Source organism: Cynoglossus semilaevis, chromosome 16, assembly GCF_000523025.1.
Source record: "Cynoglossus semilaevis isolate Cse_v1.0 chromosome 16, Cse_v1.0, whole genome shotgun sequence".
Taxonomy (NCBI): domain Eukaryota; kingdom Metazoa; phylum Chordata; class Actinopteri; order Pleuronectiformes; family Cynoglossidae; genus Cynoglossus; species Cynoglossus semilaevis.
Window position 1 is genome coordinate 11,531,819 of NC_024322.1, and position 5,438 is coordinate 11,537,256.

The 5,438-nt window shown below is 42.3% G+C and overlaps 1 protein-coding gene across 1 annotated transcript in view; it reads left to right on the top strand.

Annotated features, from left to right (window-relative positions):
• dlx1a (distal-less homeobox 1a) overlaps window positions 1-5,438 on the top strand; it is a 34,000-nt gene that overhangs the window by 863 nt on the left and 27,699 nt on the right. The window lies entirely within an intron of this gene.

The following is a 5,438-nucleotide window of genomic DNA, read 5'->3' on the forward strand; positions in this document are numbered from 1 at the left end:
TGGAGGAGCTCCAGCGTCTTAGCCCTGCAGGTTCCCAGGAGAGAGCAGGGCATGAAAAGTTGTAGTCACCTCCCTCCCTCCTTCCCACCTTCCCTCCCACCTCCACCCCCCAACACACACACACACACACACACACACACACACACACACACACACACACACACACACCCCTCTCCGGCCTCTGCCCACCACACCCTCTCACCGTCGCTACTTCTCTTATCGTGTTCCCGTTTCTTTTATGTGTCTTGGTTACCCACATGCCCTGCGGCTGCTGAGCCCCCTCTTGACTGTCAGCGAACCTGGCCAGTGTCTTTTCTCTGCTAAACGATTCCTCTTTAAGATAGCGTTTGACGTGCTGACAGCCGGGACCAAAACAGTGTAAAAGAAACCCGGTTTGACATCTTTTAATTGTGCATCAGAACGCACAGATTATAGTTTGGTGGACTGCTTTCAGATCCTGCCGCTGATATGGTAATTTGCTGAAGTGAAGGATGTGAAGAAAGTGCCAGCGTTGATAGTTTAGTAGGAAACGTCCCCAGAGTCCAGTCTGACGCTGCTGTCTGTCTGTCTCAATCTGGACAGGATTCAATCAAAACACACACACACTTAAAATAGCTCTTTTGTCTTCTTATTTTGTCAAACCTCATTTCCCTGAAATGAACACACTATAAAAAAGTCAGCTCTGTCTACGAATCACTGTTGTGGCTGTAGGACACAGCAGAAGATACAGAGGTGTTGGAGTCAGGGTTTTACTCATTTATATTTGTTCACCAAAAGATGCATGAACACTATGGAACTTGTGACCAGCAATGCTGCATTATGGGAAATGGTGCCTCCTGTTTGTCATCTCTACAATTTTCACTTCCCACAAACTAAAACTTATTTCTTACAAATAATGTCATGGGATATAAATATTAATGACAATACCATACAGAGGCGGTCTCCTCACAGTCACACTGTTTATCTAACAGACCGACCAAAGTGCTCCTTCCTGGAACCTTTAATTGTTGATCGTTTGCAGGAGGACTCTTTTCCCCAAACACAGGAAGAGCAACAACAGAAAGCGAGTTAAATATTTTCACTTCTTAACTATGGCACTAGCTCTTACTTCAGCACAGTGTGTTTTAAAGGTTTGCTGCAAAAAGTTTGTAATGGTACACTGCCTTGGACAAATGTCAACTTATATTTCTGTGAGCTAATGTTGCTGAGTCACTGAGGAGGGTCAGGTACATTTAGCTTCCCATCATTGGCTTTTATTTGTTTTTGTTTGACTTCCTGCATTTCTATTAGCGATGGCTCATGACCTAGTGTTGTTTATAAGGAGTACATTTGGTCGAAGCTCTTTTTATGTCATATATTGTCACCAACCCTGCCCCCAGTTGACCTGCTAATGTGGGACACTCCCTGAATGTTTGCTTGTGTTTCGCTCTCTTCTCTGCTCTGACTCTGATTAAACAAAATTATGTTTGCCAAAGTGTCGCAGGGTAAAACGGTTGTTGCCTTACATTAAGAATGTCACTGGTTCGATCTGCTGGGTTTGGCTATTCATCCAGAATGAATGGATACAGTTGAACTAAAAATGTAAAAAACTTTCCATCGGCCTTCACCTGGTAAGACCACCAGACCTCAGATATTTCAGGCAGATGACCTGCTTTCTGGAAATAGTCTTTGTGAAAAATATCGGCAGCAACTGCAGAGGAAACGTCTGATTGTTTTCAATAAACAGCCGTGACTTTTCAGTCTGATTCAAAACAAATGGCCAGAGTCCCTGAGAGCGATTTGTTCCACAAGTGCCTGCTTTTAATGGAACATTAATAGAGATTGATTTCCATCTGTGAACAAGCAGAGTCGGTGGATTGGGCTTCACATGTGTTTGCCAAATGAGTTGGGATCAATGTGTGTGTGGGCATCAAACCAGGTTTGTGGCCGGTGAAGAGATGATTGATCATGTTCACAGAGAACTGGAGTTGGTCGTTCAGATTGAATTTGAGTGAACGGGAACATGACGTGAGGAGTTCACCTTCAATAAATCTGTCAAGGGTCAAATTAGTCAAGGTGTTAATTCTGAAATAAAAATTAAAAAAAACATTTCTAATGCATAAAGGATTTAACAATATCTATTTTCTTATTGGTTAAAACTTGATTTTATCCATAGAAATCTAAAAAAAAGAATTTAAGTTGAATTTACATAAAAAACAGATTTTCACTAATCAGGAACAAAAACATAAATAGGATAAAAGTAGATTAAAAAGTAAATATTAATTTTGTGACTGTTCAGATCAGTGTTTTCTGCTCTCTCAATAAATAAATCAATAAATTAGTATTAGTACTTGTGTTGAGAAAGATGATCATTTTTATATTGTTTCTACTCTTGTTGCAAATATATTTCTTTCTCTGTGCAGCATAAATAACATGATAAAAAAGTCGTGTTTGTAGTAAATACTTGAGAAAAAGAATTAATTCAATTGAATGCAGTTCTCCTCAGCTGTAATGTAAATGCGAGACAGTCTTCTTTATTGTCTTCTTTCTTTCACTTGTGTCTTATTTAATTAATCCTAACAAATGCAAATGACCTGGTGCCTTTCGGGTAATCACACTTAATTCAATTATTTATGATGGGATCCTGCGGTGACATTTGGTTTTCATTGACTCCACATGCTGTGTTTCATTATGACTAAATATCTACTGAGAAGTTTTTAGCCAAAAATCTGTGCAGGGCTTACACTCGGTTCATTTTCCCATAAAAATTAGCGTACGCCATTAATACTTGAAAGGAGCCCAGCGTGAAGGATTTAATTCTGGAGTTATTTCTGTAACAGAAATGAATGGATTTCCATGTTGATCTGCACATGAACGGCCTCCTTCATCGTGATCCACTTTCCAAAGACTTTTCTTTTTTCATTTCGGCTGCAGACTCTGCCTGAGTATTAATCTCCTAAATGAGGCGTGCTGAGTTGGATGAACATTTGCTTTTCCTACACGCAGTTTTCTTAATAAAAACATGTCATTAGGCTGTAATTGGTCCTATCTGAGGCTGGGACAGATCCGTACTGGGAGGGCAGCGCGGAGTCAGACTGAGATAGTATCAGGAGCTGCCGAGGAGACAGGAAGCCGGTGTGTAATCTTGTCAGGTTGGAGATTGGAGCGATGATCGAGTCGACCGATCTGAACTCTGCCTCGGTGCTGTGGCTGCAGAGAGAGGGAGCTGTGCTGCTGTGAACCGCACTTACTGTTGATGTCTGGATTTTAGACTTTACAAGGAGACACACTTTGAACTGTGGGTAAAGGCCACACATAAACCTGTGCTCGGTCATTATAGAATGTATATTATAAACATCTGTGGAGATCTCGACCAGGTCTGACGTTTCAGTGAGTGACCAGGGTGGAAACAAACGTCCTATCAGAGGGAGAGTTACGGATGATCAGTTTGAAGATAAAGTAAATGAGGCAAAAGTCCAGAGCGTTTGAAAATGAACTAAAAATAGAGGATAAAAAGATCGGCGGTCTAGGCAAGTTGTGAGGTAGAATGGATACGTTTTCCTGAGGCAACGCCTGAAATAAAAGCAAAAGAAGAAGAAGATGAGGCACAGGTATTAAAGAAACCCATTACCATTACTAGAGATATAATGAATACTTCAGTACAGGGCCGGTTGTAACTGTAAGACTGAACAGATGTAACTACTCATATAATGTATTTATTATGTATTTTATATGTTTCTGCAATTGATTATTTATTTAAATTCATAAAAATAATTTCTCTCAGGTTGAGAAACTCAGCAGCATGGACTTTATTACAAGTCCCGTGGGCCACAAAAATGACTTGGCGGTCCACATTTGGCCCACGGGCCTTGAGTTTGACACATACGTCTTAGATGAAATAAAAGAAACCCAGGTTAAGCACATATTTCCAAATCAAACTAATTCAGCGTGGGGGTTTCGGAGGACAGTGTGAGAACATCACGTACATCACACAGATGTCACTCACAGTATGATAACAAAACACTCCCAGGACCTCAGTCTGAAACAGAGCAAACCCTCATCCAGGGTTTTTTTTTTGCCATCTGAAGGCAACCTTACTAAGTAAATAGGAATGCTGCATGCAGGAGCTCACTGACATTTGCCAGATGCTCGGTGCTAATTAGAGCCAAGTATTCCCCTTTGGTCGAAGTGTGTGAGAAACCATAAGTGCACCGCTGGCCAACCTGTAAGACCTGACTGGGTCACAGTTGTGTGTTTACTCTGCACATAACAAACTCTGGATTGTTGTTTCAGAGCATGTTATTCCACCTTAAAAAAAAACCCACACATTCGTGGGTTTTCATTCTGTGAACTACAAGTTTATTTACATGTTTCCTACAGTGTTTCCTTTGAACTTTTAGAGTGTTTTTTTCCCAGACATGTCGGTAAAGTTTTACAAAATACAATAACAGCCAAAATTTTAAATTTGGTCCTGGGTATAAATGTACTGTTGTCTGGTGCAGGGAAGTCGTCACAGTGATTTCATGAAGTAGTTTAGGATGGAATACTTCCCAGTGTTATGCACATTTAGCAGTTCTTTCAGCCTTGGTCGTTCTGACTCTCTTCATCTGTTTATACTTCAGATACTGACAGATCAAACCCTTTGGTAATGTATTTTTTTATATGGATTTTGGCACTAAAGTAAACCATGAGCCCTAGTTGCACTGATTTATGGACCTTTGATTGCACAAAATTATGGAAACGCATGCTTTGTTTTGTTTTCGTACAAAGAGTTTGAAGGCCGTCGTACCTTCTCTGCCACTTATTCTACTGTCGTCTTTAGGCAGTGTGTGAACCTTTATAGAACAGAGAGTGCACGTCCAGTCAAAGGTCGTGATGCGTTCATTTTGCCTCTGGTCTCTGGCAGTCCTGATACTTTATCCCTGCATTTGAGCATCGGTTGTGTGGGTGAGCGGAGTAAAACACAGGTGCTGCGGAGCAGAGTGCTCTCACCTTCCTGCTATTTTCCACCACTGAGTCGTTTGCCATCAACACATTATCCTTTTCAAGTATGACATCCATCATTTGTCATCTTCTCCCTGGAAGCGGTCGTACCACCTACGAGCCACCAAATATAATCTGCCCCTACCCCAAGAACTGTCCCACCCTTGGGCACAACAGCCCACTCTGTAGACCCTCCTCCAACAAGTAAATGATGCAGGAAGTGAAAGGAGACATGAGAGATCCAGCCACCCACAGTTCCACCCCCTCTGTCTCCCCTCTGTCTCCCCCCTCCTCTCCTCTCCTGGGCTGCACCAAGGCTCTGAGTCCTGGCTCCTGTCCAGGTTCTGGTGCTGTGAGGGTCACGGTCTGTGTCTGACCTGCGGCCTCCATGTTGGATGTTGTTATTATTAGTTCTCCTTGCCCCCCCCCCCCCCCCACCCCCCCCCCCCCCCCCCCGCACACACCGACCACACGAC